Below are 12,782 nucleotides of genomic sequence, written 5' to 3'. Positions count from 1 at the left end.
CATGATCGGAATTTTATATGTTTTTGAAATTTTTGTTGTCATCACTTCCGGTACTGATTTATCGGCCATTTTGTAGTTTTTTACGACCTATTTTGTGCAGAGTTGATCTCAGAAACTATCAGAGATATGGCTATGAAATTTTCAGGATAGGTAGTCTATAGTCGGAAGTTGTGCATTATTATTTTGTTTTACGCCAGTGGCGCCATTTCTTGGAGCTCGCCTAGGCACGAAAATTGGGTACGAATTTTTATCCAAAATTTTCATACGTTTTGATCTGTATCTTTTTATCAGTTGATATTTTGTTAAGACATATATAACAAAAGTGGTAGAGAATCAAAAGTTCTATTCAACGAAATCAAGAAAAAGGGGCTCGTAAACTCTATTACAGATAACTTAAAAACGATACAGATTTAGTGATGCATTATAGAAGCAAAGTTGTTGATAATACCAATATCTATCAGAAAAAAATATTGCCACGCCCCTTTATTACGTAATTAGGGATGTTTAGGGGCCAAAGTACTTACACTTTGACGCAATATATCTAGAGAAGGAAAAATATTTCGTAAAGCATTGTACAAGAGAAAATGTTTGCATTGATGATTTTAATCAATTCCATTAATCAAAACACAAATGTCTGTCCCCATTAGGGATCTAGAGGGCTGGCCCCTAAAATATTCAATCATTTTTATTTCAAACATGATCTAGAATTCTAGATAAGTGTAAGAGCAAAAAATGTTAGTATTCGTAAGACCTTTCGAATGAACTCAAGGAAAAGGGGCTGGCCCCTTTATTTAGGGGCCAAGACTCTCGTAAACTCTATTACGAATAACTTAAAAACAATAAAGATATTGTAATGCATTATAGAAGCAAAGTTGTAGATTTTACCAATATCTGTTAGAAAAATCATTGACACGCCCATTTATTACGTAATTAGGGATTTTTAGGGGCCAAAGTACTTAATATTTGATGCAATATATCTAGAGAAGGAGACCTATTTTGTTAAGCATTGTAGAATAGAAAATGTCTGTATTGATGATTCTAATCAATTCCACTAATCAAAACACCAATGTCTGTCCCCATTAAGGATCTAGAGGGCCGGCCCTAAAAATTTTCAATCATTTGTATCTCAAAAATGATAAAAAATTCTAGATAAGTTTAACAACAAAAAATGTTAGTATTCGTGAGACCTTTCAAATGAACTCAAGAAAAAAGGGCTGGCCCCTTAAATTAGGGGCCAAGACACCCGTAAACTCTATTACACATATATTAAAAACGATCAAGATTTTGTAATGCATTATAGAAACAAAGTTGTTGATCTTAACAATATCAGTTTGTAAAACTCATTTCAACACCCATTGATGATGTAATAAGGGATTTAAGGGTACTACATGTAAAATCTTAAATCTTTAATGTGCTGTATGTGCAAAACCAAAACTCTTTGTTAAGCATTTTAAAGGATATTGACAATCGTATACATTATTTGAAATGGAGTGGCTGAAGGGACTTCTGAAATTTCATTGTTATTTTAATCGTATCGTTTAAAAATTGAACGGAAGACCTACTCGTTACTCGTAACGAGATCGTATCTAGTTATTTTTTTTTTTTCAAATTTTGTGCACGCAATTTCTCGCAAACTATTCAAACGATTTCAACCATTTATCCACAGATGATGGAACGTGACTTGAATTTTATATGTTTTTGAAAATTTTGATGTCGTCACTTCTGGTACCGATTTACGGCCGATTTTGTAATTTTTACAATCTATTTTGTGCAGAGAAGATCTCAGAAACTATTAAAGATGTGACTTTGAAACTTTCAGGATATGTAGAGTATAGCTTGAAGTTAGGCTCTCTTAAATCTTATGTCAGTGGCTGTATTCGTTGGAGCTCACTGAAGCACGAAATTTGGGTACAAATTTTCATTCAAAATTTTCATACGTTTAAAACTGTATCTTTTTATCAGTTGATATTTTGTTAAGACATGTATAACAAAAGTGGTAGATAATCAAACGTTCTTTCAAACAAAATCATGAAAAGGGGCTGGCCTCTTTTTTTAGGGGCCAAAGCACTTGCAACTCTATAACGAATAACTAAAAAATGATACAAATTTTGTAATGCGTTATAGAAGCAAAGTTGTTGATCTTAACAATATCTATCAGAAAAATCATTTCACGCCCATTTATGACGTAATTAGGGATTTTTAGGGGCCGAAGTTCTTAAACTTTGATGCAATATATCTAGAGAAGGAGACATATTTTGTTAGCCATTGTAGAAGAGAGAATGTCTGCATTGATGATTCTAATCGATTCCACTAATCAAAAGACTAATGTCTGTCCCCATTAAGGAAATAGAGGGCTGGCCCCTAAAATATTCAATCATTTATATCTCAAAAATGAACAACAATTTTGGATAGGTGAAAAAACAAAAAGTGTTAGTATATTCTCTAGACATTTTCAAAGAAATCAAGAAAAAGGGACTGGCCCCTTTAATTAGGAACCAAGACAATCGTAAACTCTATTACAAATAACTTAAAAACGATGAAGATTTTTAAATGCATTATAGAAGCAAAGTTGTTGATCATAACAATTTCTATCAGAATAAATCAATGTCATGCCCAATTATTACGTAATTATGGATTTTTAGGGGCCGAGGTACTTAAATTTTGACCCAATACATCTAGAAAAAAAGACATATTTTGTTAAGCGTTGTAAAAGAGAAAATGTTTGCGTTGATAATTGTAATCGATTCCATTAATCAAAGCACCAATGTCTGTCCCGATTAGGGATCCAGAGGGATGGCCCCTAAAATATTCAATCATTTGTATCTCAAAAATGAACAACAATTTTAGATGGTTGAAAAAACAAAAAATGTTAGTATTCTTAAGACCTTTTCAGGGAAATCAAGAAAAAGGGGCTGGCTCCTTAAATTAGGGGCAAAGACACTCGTAAAGTCTCGTACACATACCTTAAAAACGATAAAGATTTTTAAATGCATTATAGAAACAAAGTTGTTGATCGTAACAATATCAGTTAGTAAAACTCATTGTTATACCCATTGATGACGTAGTTAGGGATTAAGGGGACTAAAACCTTAAATCTTTAATGTGTTGTATGTGAAAAAGCAAAACTCATTGTTAAGCATTTGAAAGGATATTGACAATCGTATACATTATCTAAAAGGGAGGGGTTGAGTGGAAATTCTGAAATTTCATTGATATTTTAATCATATCGATTAAAAAATTGAACCGAAGACCTACTCGTTACTCGTAACGAGATCGTATCTAGTTCACTTTTCTTATTATTATTAAGGTCTTCTGTCTTCAGCGGAAGACCTTACTGTTTTTCTACGCGTTCTTCATTCTTCTATATTATTTTTTTTTTCTTGGTAGTCACCCTTAATTTCTCAGCCATTTCTCAATCGATTTTAATGATTTTTACAGGAATTACGTCTTAGGCAAATGTCTCTTTGCATCTTACTTCCTGTCTATAAATTCACTTCCGCTTCTGAATTATCTCCCTTTTTCATGAATTTTGGAATTTTATATTTGACCAGACGTCATCATCCTTGAAGCTCGCCCGGAACTGAAAATGTTGATGTTAATTTTTTTTGACAATTTTTACGAAATTTGAGATTTGATCACGAATATCTTTCTTCTAACCAATATTTTGCTCATGTACAGCATCAAAAATTTATCTATAAAATATCTTTCAACTGACACCAAGCAAAAGGGGCTGACCCCTCATATTAGGGGCCAAGAGGGGTCTAAAGTCTTTTATCTATATCTCTTTAATGAAAAATATTTTGTAATGCATTATAGAAGCAAAAATGTTTATCTTCCAGTTATTTACCTATATATGTTAAATGTTTTTTGATATGTTACATAAGTTGGGGTTTAAAGGGCCTAGAAGTCCAATATTTTGATCATTTATATCTTAAAAAGGAGAAATATTTTGAAATGCATTATAGAAGTGAAGATACTCAGAATAATATTCGTAATAATATTTAACCACCAAAGTTTCGTTTAATGGTCCTTATAAGGAGATAAAGGGTCGGCCCCTAAAACAATCTTTCCCAAATATCTCAAAAACTGTAACGAATTTCTAAACACTTGATGAACAAAATGTGTATAATATTAAGGGACCTTTCATTTGATATGGATCTAAATGTTTCAATTAAAGCTCTTATACATAAATCAGAAACAAAACAAGGGCGAGAAGTCCAAAACATTGATGATTTATTTGTAAAAGAAAAAGAGGATAAAGAAATTGAAGAAAAGAGTCTGTTTAAAATCAAAGGATTGTTCATTCTATTTCCAAATCATGTTTAGCTGGTAAATAGCAAAATAAAGGTCATGCATGTATCTCAAACTCAGTGATATTGGGAATTTAGTATTTTCTGTTTAATATAGAAGTCACCGACCGCCCCCCCCTTCATAATATCATTTAGTTTTTCTGGCCCGATTTTACTTAATCTTTGATCTCGGACCTTTAATTTCAACTTAGTACCATTCTAGATTACTGTACTAATTACCAGACCAATTCGTTCATTATTAACAGTGTTATGAACTTTTTGGCATTTGAGTTTTAATTGTCGTGTTTGACATGTACTGTAGAAAAAAATTCTAACTCCCGAGCTTTTCACACAATCCTAATGAAAATTCGTAAAAATGAACCTCGGATCCCATTCTTATTGTCTGTATAATATGCAGCGGATTGAACATTTAAGAAGAAATTTCCGATATCAAGCCGCGAGAATAGCCTGTACGGGGACTTAAAATTACACAGTGCAAGGGATGTAAGCAGCCGCGTAATATTTCTGTTGCATGTCTATTTCTTGTTTTCCCGTTTAGTCTGTATCTACGATAGCGTGTGAACTACTTATGAATGTTAGAACTGTGGAAATTGCTGTCATTAAATTTTTATATTGAATAAATTTACGTGTTACTTATTTCGTTATTTCTACATTTATAAATATTTTATCAATCCTGTTGATATAAAACAGTCAAACATAATAGTAAACGACACAAACAAAAATCTCAACACTGAAATACATGTGTAAAATGCATCAGTCATTGTTTTAGGACTTCCCCTAACTGTCGTTAACCGAATCCGAGATCCACGCCTCAAAATTCTACTTTCGATTTATTTACGACGAAAATCAAGCTCGGTCCTTTTCATCCCCCTCCAAACACAAACACGCATCAATATTTCAAATGACCATGCACTGTTACCAAACTTGAGTAGTCAGACATCTTACACGTTGTTTTTCATCTCATACAAAAATTCAGCTCCTGTCCCGGGCGGAAACACCCCAAATTCAATGAGAAAATCGGGAATTATTTTGCGTCAGCCATGTTTCGTGAACCTCGATGAAATATAGACTGGCAATGCCTGTCTGATACGTACGATAGAGACAGAGGACCAGTCTACGATGAAATACTGTTATGACACCTGCAAAGGCTGTGTGTTCTAATCTCGCCGGAGCCAAGATTTGTTCTTTCTCTCTATTTCCTTCTCTCCAATTTTTTTTTGACTTTCTAACTAAAATATTCAACATAAAGGGGTTGTTGGACTAAAGTACAAGTTCAAAACACTCTTCCATTAAGATTTAGACAAAACAGTCTTTTATTATTAAGGTCTTACGTCTTCAGCGGAAGACCCTTCTGTTTTTCTACGCGTTCTCATTCTTCTATATTATTAAGGTCTTCTGTGTCCAACGGAAGACCTTATTGTTATTGCTTTGTTTCTTATTCCCTATTGTTCTATATGATTAAGGTCTTCCGTTTCCAACGGAAGACCTTATTGTTATTCTTCGGTTTCTTTTTCCCTATTATTTTTAAGGTCTTCCGCTTCCAACGGGGGGTAATTTTGAAATTGTATGGATATTTCATGGTATCATTTAAACTAAAAAAAAAATAAAAATCGGACGGAAGACCTACTCGTTACTCGTAACGAGGTCGTATCTAGTTATTATTTTTTTTCCGCAAATTTTGTGCAGACGATTTCTCGAAAACTATCCGAAGGATTTCCACCATTTTTTCACAGATGATTAGACTTGATATGAACTTAATACATTTTTGATAATTTTTTTGTCGTCACTTCCGGTACCGATTTATCTGCCATTTTGTTCATTTTTACGACCTATTTTGTGCACACTAAAACTCTGAAACTATCAGAGACATGAATATGAAATTTTCAGGATAGGTAGACCATATTCTGAAGTTGAGCCTATTGTTTTTGTTTTACGCCAGTGGTGCCATTCTTAGGAGCTCACTTTAGCTCGAAAATTGGGTACGAATTTTTTTCCCCATTTTTTGTCTACAAGATTTCTCAGAGATGGGTCGATAGATTTTCTTGAAATTTGCAGGAGTGATAGAACAAAACTTTACCCTCAGGAATTTATTTCATTTTTTCAAAAGTTCATTTTCTGTCGTCTGTCTCCTGTCCCGCGTCAAAAATCTTGTGACATTGAGGTCTCAATAATGATTAGGACTTGGGCATTCAGACTTTGTAGGATTAAAGATCTATAGTTGTAGATGTCTTCAAACTATTTTGTTTTGTTCTTCATATCTTCCGGTCGTCACCGGAAGCACTCTAAATTTTTTTTTGCATTAATTTTATTTCATATAGAATTAAAGTATGAGTTTTAATCCTTACATATGTCATCTATCCAATGTTAAATAAATAAAAAAAATTACTTTTGGTGAGATATCTCAAATATCTCAGATAGCCTTTTTTAAATAACTGTTTTACCAACAAGATGTCAGAAAGTCAAGCGATCAATACACCAGACTAAGAAAGATGATAAACATTTGATAGAAAATGTGTTAAACCACTTTCATTTTGTCGACCGTCACTTCCGGTCCTCACCAGGAGGGTTCAAACAAATGAAGCTGTTTGAAAGTTAAACTATTTCTTTGACAATTTTAGTAAAATTGATAAACAATAAAGTACAGTGGTCTTATGTTCATGAAATACTAACTTTTATTTTCACTGAGAATTTCCGTTTGTCCACTTCCTTGTCAAGTCTAACAGATTTTCTTAGGTTTTTTATCTAGCATAATTAACAGTGATGTACACTAGGCAAATGTACAAGAACTACTAGCTTTTTTCCATTAATCACTTTCGTTCGTCCGTTTCCAGTCTCGAGATATAAAAAATTTAGTTCCACAAGGATCTCAGATTTGGCAGAGAGTATCGATATTTCATTGTATCATATAAAACAAATCGGATGGAAGACCTATTCGTTACTCGTAACGAGATCTAGTTTTTCTTTTTTTTTTTGTTCCGATTTTTGTGCACGCGATTTCTCAGCAACGACTCGGCCGATTTCCATCAAAATTTCAGATGTGATACATATTGGTCTGAACTTGATAGCAAATTTTTTGCATTGATGACGTCACATCCGTTTTTGCGATATTGACGTTTTAACGATTTTTATATGGGTATTTTGTCTGCGGCAGTTCTCCTCAAGTATAAAAGATATTGCACTCAAATTTCTACAGTTGGTAGAGGAAAGATTGAAGTTTTGCATGGTTGTTGTTTTACATGTCTAGCACTACATGCGCTTAAGCTCGGTAGGGCTCGAAAATTGAGATATGAAAAGCGTCGTTAATTTTCGTGCTTTTCCTCTTTTATCTCTTTTCTGGAAAATATTTTGTTAAAACATGTAATGTAAAATAAGTTTGAATTTACAAGACCTTTCAGCTAATATCAGAAAAAAGGGGCTGGCCCCTCAAATTAGGGACCTAGACGGCTCTAAAGTATTTTGCCCATAGCTCTTCACCGAGGGATATTTTGTAATAGATTATAGAAGCAAATATGTTCATCTTACAGTTATGAAGCCCAACAGTATAATGATTTTCTCATGTGTTACGTAACTAAGAGTTTTTAGGGGTCAAAAGTCCAAAACTTTGATCACCTATATCTCAATAAGGAGAAAAATTTTGAAATGCAGTATAAAAGAAAAGATCCTCAAAATGATGTACTTAACAACATGCAACCTTCAAAATTTGGTTCAGTGGCCCCAATAAGGAAATAAGGGACCGACCCCTAAAACATTCTTTCTCAGATATCTCAAGAATGGTAACAAATTTCCAAACAATTGTTGAAAAAAATGTCTTTAAAATCAAAAAACTTTTCATTTAAAAGGTTTCCAAGAAAAAGGTACTGGCCCCTATTACTGGATCTTTCAATTTGAACCTTTTATTTCAACCCAGTACCATTCTTGATTTTTGTACCAATGACCAGACCAATGCGTTCATTTTTAAGCGGTTTTGGGCATTTGAGTTCCGATTGTCGTGCTTGACATGTACTGTAGAAAAAAAATCTAACTCCCGCGCCCTTCACTCAATCCTAATGAAATTTTGTGTGAATGTACCTCGGACCCCATTCTTATTGTCTGCCAAATATGCAGCGGATTGAACAATTAAAAAGAAATTCCTGAGACCAAGCGGCGGGTATAGCCAGTACGGGGACTTAAAATTTACACAGATCTAGGGATGTAAGCAGCCGCGTAATATTTCTGTTGCATGTATACTTCTTGTTTTCCGTTTAGTCTGTATCTACGATAGCGTGTGGACTACTTATGGATGTTAGAACTGTGGAAATTACTCTCATCAAATTTTTACCGAATTAATTAACGTGTTACTTATTTCGTTATTTCTACATTTATAAAGATTTTATAAATCCTGTTGAAATAAAACAGTCAAACACAATAGTAAACGCAAGGAAAAAAATCACAGCACTGAAATACATGTGCAAAATGCATCAGTCATTGATTTAGAACTTTACTTCCCCTAAATGTCGTTAACTGAATCCGAGATCCACACCTCAAAATTCTACTTTCGATTTATTTACGACGAAAATCAAGCTCGGTCCTTTAAATCTTCTCCAGACACAAACAGGCATCAATATTTCAAATGACCTCGCACTGTTACCAAACCTGAGTAGTCAAACATCTTACTCGTTGTTTTTCATCTCATACAAACATTTAGCTCCTGTCCCGAGCGGAAACGCCCCAAATTCAAAAATATATTCGGGAATTATTTCGCGTCAGCCATGTTTTGACGTGAACCTTCGCTGATATACTGTTATGACACCTGCAAAGTCTGCGTGTTCTAATCACGCTGGAGCCAATTTCTTCTTATTTTTTTTTTTTTTTTTTTTGATTTTCAACATAAACTATTCAACATCAAGGGGTTGTTGGATTGTAGTACAAGTTGAAAATACTCTTCCATTAAGATTTAGACAAATACAGTCTTTAAATTTTTAGGGTCTTATGTCTTCAGCGGAAAACCCTTCTATTATTCTATTGTTTCTTATTCACTTTTCTTATTAAGGTCTTCCGTTTCCAACGGAAGACCTTATTGTTATTCTTCGTTTTTCCCCCTATTATTAAGGTCTTTAATTGATGAACTTAACAACATGCAACCTTCAAATTGTGGTTCAGCGACCCAAAATAAGGAAAAAAGGGCCCTCCCCCTAAAATGTTTTTCTCAGATATCAAAAACGGTAACAAATTTCTGAACAACTGTTTATCAAAATGTCTTGAAAATTAAATAACCTTTCATTTGATACCAAGAAAATGGTGCTGGCCCCATATATTAGAAACCTAGAGGGCTCTAAAATCTTATAGCTATAGCTAATCGCCTAGGGATATTTTGAAATGGATTATAGAAGCAAATATGATTATCTTGCAGTTATAAAGTCCAACAGCATAACGATTTTCTCATGTGTTACGTAATAAGGGGTTTTTTGGGGTGCAAAATTCAAAACTTTGATCACCTATACCTCCAAAAGGAATAATATTTTGAAATGCAGTATAGAAAAAAACATGCTCAAAATGATATACTTAACATAATCCAACCTTCAAAATTTGGTTCAGTAGCCTGAATAAGGAGATAACGGACCGTCCCCTAAAACTTTTTTTCTCAGGTATCTCAAAAACAGTAACGAATTTCCTAACAACTGTTGAGCAAAATTTCTTTGAAATTAAATGACCTTTCATTTGATACCACGAAAAAGGGGCTTGCTTCATATATTAGGGACCAAGAGGGCTCTAACATCTTTTATCTCTAGCTCTTTATTGAGGGATATTTTGTAAAAGATTACCGAAGCAAATATGTTTATCTTTCAGTTATGAAGCCCGACAACATAACAATTGTTTCATGTGTTACGTAATTAGGGGTTTTAAGAGGTCAACATCCAAAACATTTATCACTTATATCTCCAAAAGTAAAAATATTTTGAAACGCAGTATAGAAGAAAAGATGCTCAAAAATGAACCTAAAATCATGCAACCTTCAAAATTTGGTTTAATGGCCTTAATAAGAAGATAAGGAACCGGCCCCTTAAACTTTTTTTTCTCAGATATTTAAAAAAACGGTAACGAATTTCTAAACAATTGTTGAACAAAATGTCTTTAAAATTAAATGACCTTTCATTTGATACCACGAAAAAGGGGCTCGCCCCTAATATTAGGGACCTAAATGAGCTCTAAAGTTTTTTTCTCTATCTCTTTACCGAAGTATATTTTGTAATGTATTATAGAAGCAAATATATTTATCTTTCAACCTTAATCTTGCAACCTTCAATCTTTGGCACAGTGGCCCCATTAATGAGAAAATGGACCGGCCCCTTAAACGTTTTTTCTCAGATATCTCAAGAATGGTTACAAATTTGCAAACACTTGTTGAACAAAGCTCTTACACCTGAAACAAAATAGTATCTTGCCCTGAGAATGTACACCCTGTTTTTCTATTCTTAAACATGTTTAGTTGTTCACAGCAAAATCAAGATCGAAGATATATCTCAAATTCTAAAATCAGACGGAAGACCTCCTCGTTGCTCGCAACGAGATCGTGTCTAGTTATTATTATCTTTTCTTACAAATTTTGTGCACGCGAGATCTCGAAAACTACTCAATTGATTTTCATGAAACTTTGCGATCTAATAGATAATGATGTGAACCGTATTTCAAATTTTTTATTGATGACGTCACTTCCGGTTTTGAGATATAGTCGTTTTATCGATTTTCAGAGCAGTACTCCTCTTAAACTATAGCAGATATACACTTGAAATTTTCAGTGATGGTAGACAGAAGACTGAAATTGTGCATGAAGGTTTAAAATCATTTCGATCGCAAAAAGCGTCGAAGCTCGCCTGGACCCGAAAATTGAGATTAAACAAACTGCATAATTTTTTCTGGTTTTCATTGTTTATCTCTTTTCTGAAAAATATTTTGTTAATACTTGTAATGTAAAAATGTTTATATTTACAAGACCTTTCATTTGATATCAAGACAAAGGGGCTGGCCCCTCAAATTAGGGGAGCAAAGGGCTCTCAAGTCTTTCATCTATAGCCCTTTACTGAGAGATATTTTTTTAAATATTATAGAAGCAAATATGTTTTTCTTACAGTTGTGTATCCAAGCAGTGTAATGATTTTATAATGTGTTACGTAATTAAGGGTTTTTTGGGTCAAAAGTCCAAACCTTTGATCACCGATATCTCAGAAAGGAAAATATTTTTAAATACAGTATAGAAGAAAAGATACTCAAAATGATTTACTAAACAATATGCATTCTTCAAAATTTCGTTAAACAACTCCTATAAGGAGATAAGAGATCAGCCCCTAAAACGTTCTTTCTGAGATATCCCAAGAATGGTTACAAATTTCTATACACTTGTTGAACAAAATATCTTTAAAAGTAAATGACTTTTCATTTGATATGAGGAAAAAGTTGCTGGCCCCTCGAATTAGAGGTCTCGATGTTTTCAACCAAAGCTCTTACATCTAAAACAAAATAGTATCTGGCCCTTAGAATGTAGACCCTTTTCTTATATTCTAAATCACGTTTAGCCGTTAAATAGCAAAACCAAGGTCGTACATGTATTTCAAGTTCTAAAACAGACGGAAGACCTCCTCGTTGCTCGCAACGTTACCGTGTCTATTTTTTATTCTTTTTTTGTCTTACAAATTTTGTGCAGGCGATTTCTCGAAAATGGCTCATTCGATATTCTTCAAATTTTAAGGGTTGATGTGTCGGCATCTGAAGTTTGTACCGCCGTTTCAATTTTTTGATAACCACTTCCGGTCGGAAGTTATCGTCCATTTACGATTTATAAAAGTAAATTTTTGGCTAGAGATCCAAAAAACGAATAAAGATATAGGTCTGAAATTTTCAGTGAGGATAGACATCAATTTAACCTGTTGTAACATGGTCATAAACACGTCCGGTCCGCTGTCACTTCCGGTCGTCACCGAAAGGAAAGATAAAAAATCGGTTTTTCAACTTTTTGCTTTTTATATATTTTTCTAACGGGTTGATAGGACTCTTTTACTGATTCAGAATATGTAATTTATTTTATAATCGATTGATGTGTTCCCGAGATATTAAGCATCAAAGACCTGATGCGAGAGTCCGAGTAGCTCAGTCGTTAGAGTCGTGGACATGTGCCCAGGCAACCCGGGTTCAAGCATCGGGTGCCAAAATTTTTTTCCTTAATTTTTGGAGTTGATTAACAATTTTGTCTTAAAAGTGAAGGATTTTATCTCATTTGCTCAAAAATCGGACGGAAGACCCACTCGTTGCTCGCAACGAGAACGATCTAGTTATTTTTTTTTTTATAAAATTCTCATTTATATTAATATTCATCCATTGTTCCCAACATCAAAACAATTCTCGCCATTTGCATTTTAGCCACCTGTTGACTTGTTAATGTTTGTATAACAATTTCCGGTTAAGCATGCACTTTTCAGGTTAATCGGATGTTTGAAAAAT

The sequence above is a fragment of the Magallana gigas genome, chromosome 8 (genome assembly GCF_963853765.1).
Source record: "Magallana gigas chromosome 8, xbMagGiga1.1, whole genome shotgun sequence".
NCBI lineage: Eukaryota > Metazoa > Mollusca > Bivalvia > Ostreida > Ostreidae > Magallana > Magallana gigas.
This window is presented reverse-complemented; position numbering follows the sequence as displayed.